At 36.1% G+C, this 20,761-nt stretch overlaps 1 protein-coding gene and 1 pseudogene across 1 annotated transcript in view; one reads left to right on the plus strand and one right to left on the minus strand.

Annotated features, from left to right (window-relative positions):
• The window catches only part of LOC131529680 (GTPase IMAP family member 9-like), a 277,942-nt gene that overhangs the window by 173,771 nt on the left and 83,410 nt on the right, over positions 1 to 20,761 (minus strand). The gene's annotated exons all lie outside the window — the stretch shown is intronic.
• LOC131531075 (GTPase IMAP family member 8-like) lies at positions 7,643 to 19,712 on the plus strand (annotated as a pseudogene).

The raw sequence follows: 20,761 nt of genomic DNA on the forward strand, positions 1-20,761 counted from the left end.
TCTCAGCTGCCATAGTTGCAACAGAGTGTCCAACGCACCACCATTTCCATTCAAAACATGTTTTGACGGGGCTGAACGCAGCCCTCACTAGACCAGCCAATGCACAAGAGCAGTTATAAGCACGTTATGACTCCGTATGCGCATTGGCTGGTCTAACCTGAAAAATAAGCCTTTTAAACGCTATTTCAGCATAAGAAACAACATTCATGGGCAATTCATTTCAGATTTTTTGTTGCTAATTTGACATATGGAATTTAACTGTGAGTTCAGCGAGCTGTTTTTGAGATTTCAGGATTCCCCCATTCATTAAGATATGTCTTGTATGAGCTACCCGGAGGCATTGCAGATATGGTCGCCAAGTGAAGAGACTTTCCTCGAAAGGGAGTTTGTTTTAAAATGATTTATTTTCATTTAATTTTTTTTATGATTTAATTAATTGTCAGCTTTTCATTAAACTCACAACCCCCCTGCAGTTCCTTTACGAACCCTAGTTTAGGTAACCTTGATGTAATATAATGTTTAATGCACTTCATGTTGTAAATTACAATGAATGGAACAAGTTTTCTTACCCTTTGCATTTTTTTTTACATGATTATGGTACAAGATAATGCTATTTAAATCAATGTGATGAACACCTGCTGTTATTGAGAATTACAGAGGATCAGATGTTGATGTTTTATTGGGTAAAATAATGCCACCATCATGGGGATCAGTGTTTGCTTTAGTTGGGTTCTTGACCCTTTTAATAATTTAAAGTGGTTTGCTTTTATGCAATTGCAATATTATTTCACAACAAACATTTGTGCATTTGCACATTGCTGAGTTAAAAGCTTGTGAATAGCAGATGAGCTTACACTTTCTGCTTTGAAGTCACTTGAATGAACATCACAATGGTGTTTCTCTTTGGTTTATTGACTGACGCTCAACAATTACGGAACTACAAAAAAGTCTTATTAAACAAATGTCACCGTAGTGTTTGAACATTGGAAAAAAGAAAAGCTATACAGCTCAGGCTTTTAGACATGAACACTTATCATACGATTCTCAACAATGGTGACAAATAATTATTCATGCTGCAGAGCATGATGGGAGTTTTTACTATGGTGTTACCCAGCATGCATTGCAGCATGATGCATTTTGTTGATTGTCACCATTGTTGAGATTCATATGCTGGTTCTTGATGTCGGTGTGCATCTAAATAGCACTAGAGTTCAAATATTTATATGATTTACATAGATTTAAAATTCATTCAATACAACTATTAGAGCAACACTTTCATTGCATGCTGTAGTTTCACAGGGTTGGTTATTCAAAACCTGAACATTTAAATAATTAAAAAAAATAAGTTATTTTGGATGTAAACAGGTCAGACGCCTGATGATTATCTCATCGTATAAAAACAGGTAATAGCTGCTCAAAGCACTGATTTCTTTGCTTTATAACAGCACATGCATTACTACAGAGAGAGACCTAACACAAGAAGTCAAGGGTCAAGAGCCCAACTAAAGCAAACACTGATCTCCATGATGGTGGCATAATTTTAACCAGTAAAACATCAACATCTGATCCTCTGTAATTCTCAATAACAGCAGGTGTTCATCACTAATGCACAATCATCATTTAATTAGTCACTTAATTATCTCATTAACTTTAACTCTTTGAGGACTTGGGATTTGACTCGAGACTCGTTTGTGACTTGAAAGGAATGACTTGGTTCCTCCTTTGGTGAAATCAGCTGCTGAGTTCATGGGTGGAATAAACACATGGCAGGACTTTTACTTTCTGACCCCTGGACTTTACACCTCTGAATGTGATAAACGAGTTAAATCAAAAGTTATCTAAAAGTAATCTGATTATATCACGTAAAATGTTTAATGTAACAGATTACGTTACTAACTACAATTTTTTTCATGTAATCTGGAATCAGTAACGGATTACAATTTGTACGGAATCTCTGCTCAGAGACACAAAACAGTGATATGGCTGCGTTTGGAATTACAAGTGCATTTAAATAAATTAGAATGTCGTGGAAAAGTTCGTCTCAGTAATTCAACTCAAATTGTGAAACTCGTGTATTAAATAAATTCAGTGCACACACACTGAAGTAGTTTAAGTCTTTGGTTCTTTTAATTGTGGTGATTTTGGCTCACGTTTAACAAAAACCCACCAATTCACTATCTCAACAAATGAGAATACTTCATAAGACCAATAAAAAAAAAACATTTTTAGTGAATTGTTGGCCTTCTGGAAAGTATGTTCATTTACTGTATATGTACTCAATACTTGGTAGGGGCTCCTTTTGCTTTAATTACTGCCTCAATTCGGCATGGCATGGAGGTGATCAGTTTGTGGCACTGCTGAAGTGGTATGGAAGCCCAGGTTGACAGTGGCCTTCAGCTCATCTGCATTTTTTGGTCTCTTGTTTCTCATTTTCATCTTGACAATACCCCATAGATTCTCTATGGGGTTCAGGTCTGGTGAGTTTGCTGACCAGTCAAGCACACCAACACCATGGTCATTTTCAACTTTTGGTGCTTTTGGCAGTGTGGGCAGGTGCCAAATCCTGCTGGAAAATGAAATCAACATCTTTAAAAAGCTGGTCAGCAGAAGGAAGCAAAGTGCTCCAAAATTTCTTGGTAAACGGGTGCAGTGACTTTGGTTTTCAAAAAACACAATGGACCAACACCAGCAGATGACATTGCACCCCAAATCATCACAGACTGTGGAAACTTAACACTGGACTTCAAGCAACTTGGGCTATGAGCTTCTCCACCCTTCCTCCAGACTCTAGGACCTTGGTTTCCAAATGAAATACAAAACTTGCTCTCATCTGAAAAAAGGACTTTGGAGCACTGGGCAACAGTCCAGTTCTTCTTCTGCTTAGCCCAGGTAAAACGCCTCTGATGTTGTCTGTGGTTCAGGAGTGGCTTAACAAGAGGAATACGACAACTGTAGCCAAATTCCTTGACACGTCTGTGTGTGGTGGCTCTTGATGCCTTGACCCCAGCCTCAGTCAATTCCTTGTGAAGTTCACCCAAATTCTTGAATCGATTTTGCTTGATAATTCTCATAAGGCTGCGGTTCTCTCGGTTGGTTGTGCATCTTTTTCTTCCACACTTTTTCTTTCCACTCAACTTCACTCTGTGAACAACCAGCTTCTCTGGCAATGAATGTTTGTGGCTTACCCTCCTTGTGAAGGGTGTCAATGATTGTCTTCTGGACAACTGTCAGCAGTCTTCCCGATGATTGTGTAGTCTAGTGAACTAAACTGAGAAACCATTTTGAAGGCTCAGAAAACCTTTGCAGGTGTTTTGAGTTGATTAGCTGATAGGTGTATCACCATATTCTAGTTTGTTGAGATTTAAACTACTGCAGTCTGTGTGCATTGAATTTATTTAATACACAAGTTTCACAATTTGAGTTGAATTACTGAAATAAATGAACTTTTGCACGACGTTCTAATTCATTGAGATACACCTGTAATTTTTTTGTTGGAGAAATAGAGCAAAAGCATGAAATATGTCTAAAACGTAAGTCTCTTAATATTAACTTCTTGTTTATTGAACTGTTGCATAAAATCAATTTGTAATCAACTGTAAATCATGCTGATTTTTGGAGAACAAAAATGGCACTCTTCGTGCGATATTAACTCTATGAAATGGTATAGATATAGGCTATACATTTTCTGCCCCCATATCTTAAATTATGTGATCATTCTAAATGTATTTTAATAGAATCGTGCAGTGAAACTCGTACGCAAACTAGTTTAACCTGTTAACTGATTCATTCTCTGCCAGCAGGTGTTGCCTTTGGCTGAAATATAATGGTTTTCCGAGTAAAGACAGAACATGAAATGAAATCATAGCCTTTTGAAGTTCAATTGTCATATTCAGCCATTTTGCAATTCTGGTCTTTCCGTCTCCATATTTAAGACCTCTTGAAATCATAATTAAGACTTTCTTGTACTTTTTAAGGCCTTAAATCTGATATAACTAAATTTAAGGCTTTTTAAGATCCCACGGAAACCCTGGTTAAACACATCCAAAATGGAAAATAGGCTCACAGACACACAGCACACACACACACACACACACACACACACACACACACACACACACACACACACATTTCGTTGCAGAGATATATATATATATATTTGAAATAAATGATAAGTGACAATACTTATTGCAAGTCTTCTCTTTTTAAGAGTTTATGTCATTTTCAGGTTTTACTGTAATCACAATCTGGCATAATTGTAAAAACTGATATGTCTGTATGAACAAAATGGTAAACTTTGAATAAATGTGATTTCAAATGTTATAACCGTGATTTTATAATATCTAAGCATGAATCCATCAAACCTATGAACAGTACTGTTTAAGTTATTTCAGTGGTTCTCAAACCTCTCCATGAAATACCCCCAGCACTGCACATTTTGTATGTCTCCCTATATTTGATACACCCACTTCAGGTCTTGCAGTCTCCATTAATGAGCTGATGAGTTGAATCAGGTGTGATAGATGAGGGAGACATAGCCTGTTTCTCAATATGCGTTCTTCAGCGATCCTGCATCCTTGTGTTCTCGTTCAACATCATCATCAACCGTCGAAGTTCAATTCCAATTCTCAAGAACGCAAGTACAGAGGACGCATGAAAGTTCCCGGATGTGTTCTTGATATCGAGGATGCATCAAGTGCAGACTTGAGAGAATCGAGCCGTTAGAAATCCCAGAAGACGCTGCGGGGGGCCGCTGTACGGAAGCCTGTAAGCTTTGAACTCGCTCTCACAAATACTTGATGGCTCTTGAATTTGAAACATTTAAACATTTATTGTTTTGTTTTGCTTAATTTTAATAAAGTGGTAAGACCCCGAGAAAGTCTGCAGTATTTTTATTGGCATATTAAAATGAATCTTAACATAGTTATAGTTTAACATATAACGCTGTAAAATAAAACAATATACAATTATATGAAAATAATATCTATAATAGTATGAAATGTTTTAATATGTTATGACATTTGTTTGTAATGTTATGTTATATTTATTGTTCATTGGACGCTGCTTATGCTGAGACTATGTAGTCAGTTAAGCAAGAACACAGTACATCTCAATTCTCACAAGGATGCTGTTCTGTGTTCTCGCGTCCTTCCGAGTTCGTTCTTCCAAGGAAGCTTGGCAAGACCAGTCTCCACGAGAACATAAGTCTGTTCTCTGCGTTCTTGGAATTGAGAAACAGCCAAACATGTGCAGGGCCGGGGGTACTCCAGGACAGGTTTGAGAACCACTGAGTTAGTTGAATGAGCCCATTTGTGGTCTTCCACTGCCAGCTAGTGGTTATAAATAGCAATTTCTCATACAACACTGTGTTTTAACCTTTATAACTATTATAGTGTTATTTTTTAATAACATCGCCCCATCTCTCTTAAAATTTGTCATGCTTGTTTAGAAGGAAATTATGCATCATTTTACACAGTTTTGAGAATTTGAGGGCTTTCTTTTAGGATTCATAGGCCTTTGGGTACACTATGTAAAGAACATATTATAAAATGATCGGTTTATAGTTGTACTAATGCATATGTTCAACATTTTTTGATAATTATTGACCTAGAGAGTCTAGAGAATAGTACTGCACTGATTTTATTGCCTTAATTTTAAAAACCATGTCGAGTTCACTAGTTCAATTATTTATTTATTTTTTATTTTTTATTTTTTTTAATAATCTCAAATATTTAATGAACAGTTTGATTGATAGTATTGGTGCCAGAGGCAAAGTTGTTCAGAATGAGAAGATCTATCGTATGATATGAAGATATAGTGTATAAGTGAATATTATGAACATTTTATTGCAATTTGAGGTCATTTACTATGGAAATACTGTGTTTTAGAGGCCTTTTTCACTGTTATAGCGCCACCTATAGTCCGATCTCCATGAAACTTTGCATACTTGTTAAGAGTCATCTGACACGTTTTCACCAAGTTTCGTAAAGTTTCTCGAGTTTTCGTTTAGGTTTTATAGGCTTATGGGTATATTTGGCCACACCCCTTTTTTAATGACCCTGTTACAGCTAACCAAAGGATAAAATTCAATATATTTTTGGTAATTATTGATCTAGAGAGTCCAGAGAGTATTATTGCAGTGGTTTTATCGAGATCGAGCAAAAAACCTAGGACTAGTTCGCAAAAGTAGGTTTTTAACATAATTGAGAATATTTAATGAACAATTTGACTGACAGAATTAGTCCCAGAGGCAAGGTTGCGCAGAATGAGGAGATCTATAATGTGATATGAAGGCCTAGTGTTTGTGTGAATATATGAACATGTTCTGCATTTTGAGGTAATTTTCTATACAAATATTGTTTTTGAAGGCTTTTTCAAAAAAAAAAGGCGCCACCTATGGTCCGATCTCCATGAAACTTTTCATACTTGTTAAGAGTCATATGACACATGTTTTCACAAAGTTTCGTAAAGTTTTGAGTTTTCGTTTAGGTTTTATAGGCATGTGGGTATGTGTGGCCACACCCCCTTATTAAATGAGCCCATTGTAGCTAATCAAAAGACAAAATTCAAACTTTTTTTTGATAATTATTGATCTAGAGCAGTGGTTCTCAAATGGGGGTACTTGGGTGTACTGCAGGGGGTACGTGAGAGAAAGTGGAAACTGACATTTAGGAATAAATAATGAAAATAGGTTATTGTATTTTCATATGAAATTAGGACTACACAAAGATGCATTAAACATAAAGTCATAAATTTAAAATGCATTTCAATTTATTAGTTATTTATTGAGGCCCGGATCCGGAATCAGGAGCAGTGTCTGCGCGCGAAATAATGTAGGAGAGGTTGCGATAAAATGGACAGGTGGCTTCTTAAAAGAGGACAAGCTCCTCCGACAGAACACAAACATGCTAAAAAAAAAAAAAAAAACAGAGCCTCAAAAATACCGCCAGTATCATGATGAATATATAGGGATGGGATTTACATCTACTTCACATAACCCTCCCTCAGCACTGTGCTTTTTATGCAGTGAGTTGTTAGCTAACAGCGCAATAAAGCCATCTCATCTCCAACAGTATCTCCAGACTAAACGCCCACATCAGCTCAGGAGCTCACTGGAGTTTTTCAAAAGAAAATTTCACAAATTTATATCATGCCAAGAGAACATGAAAAAAACCACAAGTGCATCAGCAAAAGCATTGCATGCTGTGTCTTTACTTTTGGCGAAAGCTAAACAGACATTTAGCCTGGCTGAGGAACTGATAAATCCTGCTGCAGCTGTGCTCGCTGAGACCATGGTGGATAAAACAGCAGCAGACAAGATCAAAACTGTACCGCTGTCAAATGACACCGTTTCGTGTAGAATTGACAAGATGGGGACTGATATAGTTGAGCAACTGGTGGATAAACTGGTGAATTATTTTCACTTCAATTGGATGAATCGGTTGATATCAGCAGACAGGAGCAATTGGTTGCTTTTGCGAGATATGTGGATATCAGTGACATTTGCGAACACATACTTTTTTGCAAAAAACTGGAGGGGAGAACAACTGGAGAGGATATTTTCAACATTGTTAATTCGTTTTTCTCAGAACACGAAATCAGCTGGAAATCCTGTACCAGTGTATGCACTGACGCAGCAGCCTCAATGACGGGTCGCATCAAAGGCCTCATCGCACACATACAGCAGAAGAATCCTGACATCCTGTGGACACACTGTGTAATACACAGAGAAGCCCTGGCATCAAAGAAGATAACCCCAGAGCTTAATTCTGTTTTGAATGACGCTGTCAAGGCAATACACTTCATAAAGTCACGACCACTGAATGCACGTCTGTTTCGGAGATTATGTGATTGCATGGGATCTGAACACACCGAACTCCTTTTACACACCGAAGTCCGCTGGCTTTCGAGAGGCAAAGTATTGAATAGGCTGTTTGAGCTGCGAAATGAGGTGTGTTGCTTTTTGTCAGACAATGCATCCCCTCTTGCCACTTTGTTTAAGGACAATAATTGGATTGCCAAACTAGCGTTTCTAGCAGATATTTTTACTAAACTGAATGAGTTGGATCTCAGTCTGCAAGACAGAGACACTACGATTTTGAAACTTTATGACCGAGTTGGTGGTTTTCTCAAGAAAGCAGAGCTGTTGAAGAGACTGTGTATAGAGGGCGATTTTAGCTGTTTTCCTCAGTTTGACAGCTTCGTCATAAGTGAGAATATGGAGAGAGACACAGTAAAAACCTTTCTGGATGGACACTTAGCTAACGTGATTTCTAGTTTCAAATCATACTTCCCTGAAGTAAGAGAGAAATCTGAGCAACTGGATTGGGTTAGAAACCCATTTACATTTTCCCAAAGCAACTGTGGCACGCTACCTGTTCACCTGAGGGAGGACCTATTGGACTTATCCACAGACCGTGGGTTGCAGACTACTTTTGAAAACTGTTCCCTGACAGAGTTTTGTGTGTGTGTGTGTGTGTGTGTGTGTGTGTGTGTGTGTGTGGAGAGAGCATCCTGAGCTAGGGAAAAGGGCTTTGGAACACCTACTCCCATTTGGCTCTACCTACCTCTGTGAAACCTCATTTTCAGCAATGACCCAGATAAAAATGGAACAAAGAAACAGACTTTGCCTTGAAAATAGTCTGAAAACAGCTATAGCTTCCCTGCCACCAAGAATGTCAAAGATCTTAAGAGAAGGACAGGCCCATGTATCCCATTGAATGGATCACTGATAAATTGACACAAATGGGCATACTAGACTTGTATAAAGACATATATGAAAACTGAACTGTTAAAACACTGAAATTAAGTTGAAACACATTGGAAAAAAATGAACTGTTGAAAAAATGTTTAAAAATGATCACAATGAATTTATTTAACTGAAAAACACTGCTTTACCTTTAACTGTTATGCCTAATATTTAATAGATTTACATAGTTGCGTAAAGCTACATACAGAAATGTTTATAAGAAATAAACCTGCTCGTGTGGCATCAGATATAATAACTGTCTCACTGTTATTCTTATTCAGGACTCAAATTGGCACCTGTTGGCTGCTACACTGTTTTTCCAGCCTCTGGGCTCCCTATCATTTCGTCATGAAGCAAAATGTTGTTGTGTGGTCAAGGGATACTTGGCCTGAATTTTTTTTAAAAAGGGGTACTTAAGCTAAAAAAGTTTGAGAACCACTGATCTAAAGAGTCCAGAGATTATTACTGCAGTGATTTGATCGAGATTGAGCGAAAAACCAGGGACTAGTTCGCAAAAATAGTTTTTTCACATATTTGTGAATATTTAATGAATAACTTGATTGACAGCATTAGTCCCAGAGGCAAAGTTGCTGAGAATGAGGAGATCTATCAAATTATATGAAGGCCTAGTGTTTGTGTGAATATATGAACATTTTCTACAATTTGAGGTCATTTTCTATAGAAATGTTGTGTTTTTGAGGCCTTTTTAGTTGTTATAGCACCACGTATGGCCCGATCTCCATGAAACTTTGCATGGCTGTTAAGAGTCATCTGACACGTTTTCACCAACTTTCGTAAAGTTTCAAGTTTTTGTTTAGGTTTTATAGGCTTATGGTTGAATGTGACCATGCCCCCTTTTTAAATGAGCTAATTATAGCTAACCAAAGGACAAAATTCAACATTTTTTCGATAATTATTGATCTAGAGAGTCCAGAGATTATTACTGCAGTGGTCTGATCAAGATTGAGCAAAAAACCAGAGACTAGTTCACAAAAGTAGGTTTTAAACATATTTCTGAATAATTAATGAACGATTTGATTGACGCCAAAGGTTCTTGAGGCAAAGTTGCTCATTATGAGGAGATCTATCAAATGATATACATATTGTGTGGCTATGTAAAACACCACATGATTACAGAGCCAAAAAACTTGTTAGCGCCAACTAGAGGTCGATTTCTTTCAAAATTCACAGAAACACCACAATGAATATAATATAATCATACACATCTTTTAAATTATATAATTTTCACCTTTTTAGCTCGCTCCTGATATCAGCTGCTCAAGTAACTTATCTGCAGAGAAAAACAAATACAACATGTGAGTGCATGGGACATGATAATTACAAATTCTACAAAAATCGAAAGAAATGTTAGTACTGTTAGTAGTAGCACACAAATCATTCCGTTTCTGTGCACCTGCTCCAGTGAAGGCAGCGCATTTAGAGGTGATTAAACTGACTGGAACTATAGGTGTTAACTAACTGTTTGAACGAACACCAGCCAATCAGAATCGAGTATTAATAGACACACCCACTGCGCTGACACTAACCACAGTCTAAGCTTGATTTAAATTCAAAAATACCATAAAAAAGATATGTAAGGGATAATCAACTGCTAGCTGTGCATTAAACGATTTGAATGCACGACGTGGAGGTGAAGAACCGCCCGACGCGCAGCGGAGTGCATTCAGATCGTTTAATGCACAGCTAGCCGTTGATTATCCCGTTTATGCCATGGTCATTTCCCAGCATTCACATATTAAAGATGTTAATAATATTTGCGCTGCAATATTTGACCTAAACGATAAAAATGATGGTTATTTTCGTCTGTATAGGGTATATGTCGAACGTCACCTGACCAAACCCGGAAAACAGGTCTCATCGCTTTCGCTGGTCGGAGAACGTATTAATAGCAGTATTAAATAATGGCGATATCAATGGACTTTTAAGGTAATCAGTTAAATTAGCTAGATGTTTTTATTGTTGACGTTTTATTCGACTTTTATATATAAATGTTACTGAAAAGAATAAAAATAAAAAACTTTTATATATCAATCCACATATGTGATGGACATTGGTAATGATTATCTTTAGTGTCTACTTTGAAGGCATCTTGAGTAAAACAGCTTCATATTTAACGGGGCATTTGCAAAACGCGTGAACCGGAAGCAAGGAGACCTGGTTAGCAGAATACGGAAGTGTGTTGCGCATAACCCCTATTACTATTCAACTGTAACTGTATGTTACTACACTGTAAACAATTGTGCCGTTAAATAACAGTAATGTACTGGCAGCAGAGTTGCCAGTAATGTACTGTTATTTTACAGCCCTCTACCATTCATTTACAGCTTTTCATTTTTACAGCCTGTTACTGTTATACTACCATGGAAATGAACTCTGCTCCAATTGGTTCAAACAGTTCGAGTTTAAAATATTGGTATTCATATGGCATTAGTAATGTGAACTTATATAATTTGAGTCCACTGAGAAAATATATTTCTTACTATAAAACTGCAAACACTTTAAATAACTAAAAACTTGTCTTTAACTCAAATAGTTTCAGTTCATCATCAGCTACAGCACATGAATATGCTGGAGTACTTAACAAAAAGATCATCGCTGCTTAAGCAACTACACAGTTAAAAAAAAAAAAGCAGCAAAACATCAGTGCTTGCGTCTCATCATTGACTGAAGCACAGGCTCTACTCTCCAGCACAACGGTGACCTACAAAACTACATTAAACTAACAGATCTCTCATGTACAAAAACACAATACAGTTCAGATTAATATTTACTCTCCTTATCAGTTCATGACTTTGCATAACTGTTTTCTGTGGACCTGCACTAATATTTCAGTAAAAATAACTTTTTAATTTGGTTAATCTGACTGTTACGTTTTACAGTAAATTGCTGTTTTTCTTTGAATTAACGGTAATCTACTGGCAGCACGGTTGCCAGTAATAACTGTTTTTCTACAGTTTGTTGCCGTAAATTAATTACAGTTTATTGCTGTTAAATTACATTTCATGCTGTTTTTTTCTCTTCTTACATCTTTAACCCTTTAAAGTCCACGACAAAATCCTCAGTTTTAAATGAACACTTGTAATGTGTGCACACTACAGAGTGTTAGAGTAACACTGAATCAGTGCTGATGTTAATGAGATAATTATGTGATTAATTAAATGATGATTGTGGATTAGTGATGAACAGCTGCTGTTAACAATCAGAATCACTGAAGAAAGAGAAACAAGAACTACAACTGACTTCAGCCATAGCCTTAGATGAAATCAACTGAAATAAAGAAGACATTAAATCTCTCAATATCTGATTAAACAACTCCTAAAACAGCATTACTTCACACATTACTAACCAGACTGATGCTATTTCTGTCAGACGTTCACAGAAATGCAAGTTGGTTTTTAAGTACCATGATTGCGATCAGTGTTAGCTTTAGTTGGGCTCTTGAACCTTGACTTTCTAACATTAACTTGTCTTTGGTTGTTGTAAACGTGTTTTAAAACACGTGTTATGGCAAAAAGAACCAAAACAAAATCTGTAATATTGTTAGTTATGTTATGCTAACGACATTACCATCGTTAAACACTATATTCACTGGGTGTTTTTTTTCTCCAGCGTCTCTTCTGTTACCAAAGTGTTGATGTAATGACAGTCTGCTCATTCTTTTGCTCTAGTTTATGTAAGATTGTTAAAAACATTACTGACAATTAAAAAAAAAAAAGAAGAAGCTCTAAAGTGCTATGAAACACACACATCAAGAATCAGTGTATGAATCTCAACAGTGGTGACTATCAATCAAAATAAATAGATCAACTCTGAACATCACAAAACCCTCTACTAAAACTCAACACAACAACAAAAGCAATTATAAAATCAAATATAAAGAATTAGAGAAAATAAGAGGACAATTCAGTGGCATAATTTATTCATGTCGCAATGCATGCTGGGAGTCATGGGTGAGTTTTGCACTGTGCTGGTACCCAGCATGCATTGCAGCATGAAGATTTTGACTCACCATTGTTGAGATTCATATGTTGATTCTTGATGTCTGTATGTGTCTTAATTATGCCGTAGTATTGAAGGTTTTGTGCATAAGATGTTTTACAATTTTTCATAATAGACTGCTTTGTAGTATCATAGCATATATCAGAACATGAAGCTAATAAAAAAAAAAAAAGCCACACCACTTCATTAAAGACAAAATAAGGTCAGAGAAGCAGGCCGCGTCATGATGATTACAATCCAAAAATATTCACTTACAATTTTTTTTTTGGTTTTTGTTGTTATAACATATGCTTTTCACAAACACAGTTATAACAACCAACAAAAAATCTAACATTAAAAAGTCAAGGGTCAAGAGCCCAACTAAAGCAAACGCTGATCGCCATAATGGTGAGGTCACACAAAATATTTTAAATAAAGCATCTAAATGTCTATTAATTCTCAAGTAATTTTATAGATATGTGGCAGAAATAAAGTCAAACTGTAATGCTGTTTGTGGAGTTGTTTAATCATCCTCTGCTGTTTTATTTCAGTTGATTTCATCCAAGGCTGTGGCTGAAGTCAGTTGTAGTTTCATTTTTCTCTTTTCTCCAGTGATTCTGCTTGTTCACAGCAGCTGTTCATCATTGGCTGAATTCACTCATTAGTGTTCATTCTCTCTGTCAGGTGGACTATATTAGTAAACTCATGTAGGAAACAGTGAATGAGGGTGTAAGGTGTGATTTGAAACACAGCCTCTGAGTGTCGACTCTGAGCGCTGTTATTTCACAGGACTGCAGAAGGATACTTTCTCGAAAACAACAAATATTACCCAGAATTCATTACTTTTTTACGGAATTTTACTGTTGTAATGAAAAAACAGGATGTTACTGTCAGAATATGGCCGTTTTTTTACAGCAGTTTTTTTACAGTGTATGGTTACCAATGTTTATACACAGCAAAAAATCCAAAGCGAAATGAACTCTCCTGTGAGTACATGTGAGACCACACTCAAGAGTGTGAAAGTGTTCAAATAAGAGTGTTAAAGTTAATGAGTTCATTAAGTGATTAATTAAGTGATGATTGACCATTATTGAAGACATCTGATGTTAACAAGCAGAATCACCAAAGGAGAAAATCTAAATTTTCATGTCACCATTATAGTGGTCAGTGTTTGCTTTGGTTGGGCTCTTGACCCTTACGTTTTTAAAACTAATTTTTTTTTTGGCTACTGTAGTTTAGCTACTGTAACAGACAGACAAACAACGAGAAAAAAGTGGTTATGCAATGTTGGTTATGTTTTTACATAATCATTTGAGCTCAATCGTTAAACTCATTTAGAACCTAAACCTAAAAAAGTCAGATTTACCTTGTTGATAATAACAGCCCTGTGATTCTAAAATATCAATTCTTGAAAGATGTTCTGAAAATTTAAAAAAAAGAAAAATCTTTCTTCTAGGCACACACAGACATCAAGAATCAGCGTATGAACTTCAACAACAGTGACAAACAGCATATTCAGAAAAAAACAGATCAACTCTAAACATTAGAAAACAAGCTACTAAAAGTCACATAAAAAAAAAAAAAAGTAAGAATAAAGGAAATTGCTAAGACAATCCAGCTCATAATTTATTCATGCCGCAATGCATCATGGGAGCCATGAATGAATTTTAATTGGTGGCACCCAGAATGCACTGCAACATGCATTTTTGATTGTCACCGTTGTTGAGATTCACAGCTTGATTCTTGATGTTTGTGTGTCTAAATAAAAAACTTTTAGCAAAGATTTTTGAGCAGATGCTTTTTAAGAAATTGTTTGGATTGTGTTAAACATGCTGGAAATTCTATGCTGAATAATCACAGGACTGTTGTAAGTAAAGAACATATATTTATATATATATATATTCTTTCTTTGTTTTTTTCTTCTTTGTCTGTGCAGTTCAACAAGTTTAATCAACACCTGCCAGCTAATCAAAATCCAGTATTCAGACAGACCATAGCATAAAAAAAAATATCAAATTAAGCTTAATAATAACACTAACAACGATGGTCAAAATAAAGTTACAAATGCTAGAAACCGATGTTGTTCAGAAAATATCCATTTTTGATCTACATCCATGAATGACTGCTGAGAGAAAGTCGAGTGATTCCCGCCGAGGCGCGCAGCTGCAGAGAGGTATCCTTCCATGCACTGAAAAAAGTGATCCACTATATTTACTCAATTAAATTGAGTAATCCACTATATTTACTCAATAAAATTGAGGTAACAATTTGCACTCACTTTGTTTGAGTAGATTCTATCCTATATATTGATTAAAGAGTACCTAAATTTTACAGCTATGACAAACTAAAAGAAAATTAGGTAATGTCTACCTAATATTTTTCATAAAATTACATAACTAATTACTTATAAAAATTGAGTAACATTAACTCTATTGTTAGTAGGCAACAGTTCATCACTGTAAAACCCAACAAGTTAGGCTAACAAACCGTTTGAGTAAACCGATTGCCTTAAAACATTTAAGTTTTTAAAACTAACAATTATGAGTGCTCTGAACTTATTTCAGTCAGACATCTACAGAAGATCTTATTGAGAATTAACTAAGGTTTAGATGTTGATTTATTGTTTCAATTGAAGTAACCATGTTAGAGATCAGTGTCTGCTTTAGTTGGGCTCTTGACCCTTGACTTCTGTGTTAGATGTTTTTTGTTTTTTTCTCTGGTTGTTGTAACCATGTTTTTCTCAAATATGTTTGCTTGGAGCCTAAAGGGTTAAATTGAAAAACAAATGAACGCAAACTACATGGACCTGGCTAGAGATGCTGGGAGACACTCTAGCTTCTCCAAGACTTCACAGGATGAGTGAAAATACATTTATCATGAGTATTCAGTACTATATTCACTGAATGGAGAGCTTTATAACCATATTTTATGGGATGTGAATTACACATGTGCATTTTTGTCTTACAGCACTTGACATCTTTAAAATGGAACAAAATAAAGGTTTAAATGTGGTCCTTCTGGGAAAATCAGGAGCTGGGAAAAGTTCAACAGGAAACACAATCCTGGGATGAGATGCTTTCGTCTCAAAGAAAAGCTCCAGATCTGTTACTCGAGATGTTGCTGTTCAATCTGGATCAGTTGGTGTTATTTCACTCACTGTTTTTGACACACCAGGATTATTTGACACAGATATGAGTGATGATGAGATTCAGAAGAAATATAAAGAGGTTCTTCAGAGATGTGAATCAGGTCCCTGTGTGTTTCTGCTGGTGATCAAAGCTGACAGATTCACTGAAGAAGAGAGAAAAACTGTGGAGAAGATTGAGGAGATGCTGGGAGACGAGCGCCTGAAGAAAACCTGGATTCTCTTCACCAGAGGAGACGAACTGGAGGAAGAAAACATGACTATACAAGAATTCATCAATGAAACTGAAGCACTGAAGAACCTCATTCAGAAATATGATCAGAGATATCATGTGCTCAACAACAAGACAAAGGATCAAGCTGGACAAGTTCAAGGGCTGTTTACAAAAATATTTAACCCCTTAACTGTCACTCACCGTTTTGAACAGAGACATTATAGTGCACTATCCAAACTTAATTTTTTATAATTCATGAATGAAAATATTTTGTAACATGATTTTAATGTACCATTTACATGGTAATGCAATGTCTGATTTTAAAATGGGTTTCAAAGGATGAATTTTGAAATTTTAAGTTTTCTACTGATAAATAATTTCTTATGATTTCTAATTCGTGATAGAGAAAAAGGCAACTAAGAAGACTTTCTGTGACAAAGGTCAGAATTCATGTCATGATGTAGATTTTTTTCAGGTGCACTCTTGTCATAAACAGAGGTGTCAAATCCAGGGTCAGAAAGTAAAGTCCTGCCATGTGTTTATTCCACCCATGAACTCAGCAGCTGATTTCACCAGAGGAGGAACCAACTCATTCCTTTCAAGTCACAAACGAGTCTCGAGTCAAATCCCAAGACCTCAACGAGTTGAGGTAATTAAGAGATAATTGAGAGACTAATTAAATGATGATTGTGCATTAGTGATGAACACCTGCTGTTACTGTGAATCACAGAGGATCAGATGTTGATGTTTTATTGGTTAAAATGATACCACCATCATGTAGATCAGTGTTTGCTTTAGTTGGGCTCTTGACCCTTGACTCCTGTGTTAGATCTCTCTGTAGCAATGCATGTGCTGTTGTAAAGCGGAGAGATCAGTGCTGTGCAGTGAGCAACTGTTAGTTGTTTTCATATGATGAGGTAATCATCAGGTGCTTACCTGTTTGCATCCAATATACTGTGTATATATATACACATACAACATTTTTCATTTTTTTAATTTATGTTCTGCTTTTGAATAAACAACTCTGTGAAACCACAGTACGCAAGGAATTTACTGCTGTAGTAGTTATAGAGAATGAATTTTAAATCTAACGCATTTAAATATTTAAACTCCAGTCCTACTCAGACACACACAGACATCAAGAACCAGCGTATGAATCTCAACAATGGTGACAATCAACAAAATGCTTCATGCTGCAATGCATGCTGGGTAACACCACAGTATGAATAATTATTGTCACCACTGTTGAGGATCTTATGATAAGTGTTCATGTCTAAAAGCCTGAGCAATATAATTCTTAATTTTTTCCAATATTTAATATTACCATGGCATTTGTTTAATAGTAAATTCCTGCAGTTCTGTAACAGCTGAACGTCAGTAAATAAACCAAAGAGAGACACCTTCATGATGTTCATTCAAGTGACATAAAAGCCAGAAGTGTAAGCTCATCTGCTTTCTCAAGCTTTTAATTCAGCAATGTGCAAATGTTTGTTGTGAAGCAATATTGCAATTGCTTAAAAGCAATCCATTCTCAGTTACTAAAAGGGTCAAGAGCCCAACTAAAGCAAACACTGATCTACATGATGGTGGCATCATTTTAACCAATAAAACATCAACATCTGATCCTCTGTGATTCTCAGTAACAGCAGGTGTTCATCACTAATGCACAATCATCATTTAATTAGTCTCTCAATTATCTCTTAATTACCTCAACTCGTTGAGGTCTTGGGATTTGACTCGAAACTTGCTTGTGACTTGAAAGGAATGAGTTGGTTCCTCCTCTGGTGAAATCAGCTGCTGAGTTCATGGGTGGAATAAACACATGGCAGGACTTTTACTTTCTGACCCTGGATTTGACACCTCTGGTCATAAATTAATCTATTACTTTTCCTACATAATTTTTAACAGAAAAGTGGTAAAATACCTATTTAGGAGTCTTAGACCTTTCCAACGATATATAGTTTGTCATGATTAGATTAGGATTTAATTGTAAAATAGTGAAGTAAAGGTAGGCGTCCCACAGGGTGGACGGTGACAGTTAAGAGGTTAAGCCACATATGAACAATTTGGGTGAGTCTTTTATACCAATATTAATTATTCTGGACACTTTTTAATCAAAAATTATTTGCCATGAGTGTATATTTTTCTTTGTTAAAGGAGAAGACCTAGAGACATTGAAGCAGAATCCACTAAAGAGGAAAATATCTCAAGAGATTGAACCAGACGCTCCTGCTGACAGACGCTCATCCAGACGGCTTGTTCTTCTGGGTAAAAGTGGTGTTGGGAAGAGTGCAGCTGGAAACACAATCCAGGGACAGAGAGACTTTATATCTGTACAGAGAATGAGTTCAGTAACCAGTGAATGTTCAAAGGAACACACCACTGTTTCAGGCAGATCTGTGACTGTAGTTGATACTCCTGGACTCTTTGATACACAGATGAAACCTGAAGAGTTAGTGATGGAGATAGCCAGAAGTGTTTATATATCCAGTCCTGGACCGAACGCTTTTCTCATTGTGTTTCCTGTGAATATGAGATTCACTGAACATGAGCAGCAGATTCCTCAGAAGATTGAGATGATGTTTGGTGAGGGAGTGTTAAAATACTCCTTCATTCTCTTCACTCATGGAGATCAGCTGGAAGGAGAGTCAGTAGAGAAACTCATTGAGCAGAACTGCAGATTAAGAGATCTAGTTCAGAAGTGTGGAGACAGATATCACGTCTTCAACAATAAAGATCTGAATAACAGAGAGCAGGTGAATGATCTCCTCCAGAAGATTGACTCAATGATAGAACAGAATGGAGGAAGACACTACAGTAATCAGATGTACGAAGATGCTCAGAGATTCAGACGAGAGGAAGAAGAGCAGAGACAGAGAGATGAAGAGCAGAGAAAACAACAACAGGAGAAACAAATACAAGAGGAGATTGAGAGAGTGAAGAAGGAGACAGAGAAGAGAGTCAGAGCAAAGATAGAAGCTGAAAGGTCTGAACGAGAAAGACTTGGAGCAGAGAAGCAGAGAGAGGAAGAGCAGAGAAAACAACAAGAGGAGGAACAAATACAAGAGGAGATTGCGAGAGTGAAGAAAGAGACAGAGGAGAGACTCAGAGCAGATTATGAAGCCAAGAGATCTGAACGAGAAAGACTTGGAGCAGAGAAAAACAGACAAGATCAAGAAAAACGAGGTTTTAAGCAGTTTTTTTTCCAAATATGGGATTTACTTTGTAATTGGTGGTATTATCCTTGGTGGCGCTATTGGTGCTGCTATTGGTGTTGGAGCTGGTGTTGGAGCTGGTGGTGGAGCTCTTGTTGCCTTTCTTTATAATAAGTTTTCTTAATCAGATATATGTTTCATTAACTTGTTCAGTTACTACATGTATCTATTCTCTATGTGGTAAGCATTATAAATGATCAAATCAAAACTAAATGTAGGCTGAAGGTGATAAACTCAGATTGTCATTAATGATTTTAGAGCACTTGCAACAAACAAGAATTTTATTTTGTATATTGTGACTTATTTCATATATGCTAAGACAAATATACCAAATAATAATAATAATAATTAAACAGAAATATATGCACAAGAAAACATCAGAACCTGTTAAAATTAAATGGAATTTAAGAAAAGAAAAAATCAGTCTGTGAAACCAGGCATTAATCTTTTATTCAGACATTTAGGCCCAGATTCACAAACAGGGATTAGTTTAAAGACTAGGCCTTAGTTAACTGAAGACGTTTAAACAGCTTTTATAAAAATGCCTATAAAAAAATAAAAAAAAAATAAAAAAAACACATTATGCATCTTGGCATAATGTTGCATCTTGGGACAAAACAATGGCACTGACTTGCTTTAAGATACTTCAGTGCAAGTTATTTTCAGTGTTTTAATTTCATGCCAAAGATTAATATCTGTGTTAAACTTTTTTTTAAATTTTTTTAAATCTTGAATGTATTGATGAGTGTCACTAAAAATGTCATTGTATGAAAATGAATAAATATTATTATTTTTGGTCTGTGATTGGATCGTTATTACAGTGTTTATGATGTTTCTAGCATGTTATTCCATGGTCTGTCTGAATACTGGATTCTGATTGGCTGGCAGGTATGCAGTATAACCGTTTAATGCACCGGTAGTTACAAGTCAGTTTAATCACCGTTCCATATTAATGTGCTGCTTTAATTGATGCACACTAACCAACAAGCATCACTCGCTTGCACACACACACAAACACACACACACACACACATAGAGAGAGAGAGAGAGAGAGATGCAGATTGTGCTGCACACACACATAAACTTGTCAACGCTTGCCCGCGATTTTTATTACTAAAATAAAAGATAGATACTAGATCGCTACATTATATTCCCCAGCAAGGAGGTGATAAAATCGCTGTTTTTGAAGTAACGTTAATTGTTTGTAGAGAGAGACACGCAGACGCAGCAAGCAGGTACACACAACTGTCATCTCTCTCTCTCAATTCAATTCAATTCAATATGTGCTTTATTGGCATGACAATTGTTACAATGTATTGCTAAAGCGTAGTGCTTACACTGAATCTAGAACAGATATATATGCAACAAAAACATGCATGTAGATACATTTAAAAAGTAGAACAAATCAACATTTTAGAATTCCATGAACAATTTAGAATTCA

Source organism: Onychostoma macrolepis, chromosome 22 (genome assembly GCF_012432095.1).
Source record: "Onychostoma macrolepis isolate SWU-2019 chromosome 22, ASM1243209v1, whole genome shotgun sequence".
Taxonomy (NCBI): Eukaryota; Metazoa; Chordata; class Actinopteri; order Cypriniformes; family Cyprinidae; genus Onychostoma; species Onychostoma macrolepis.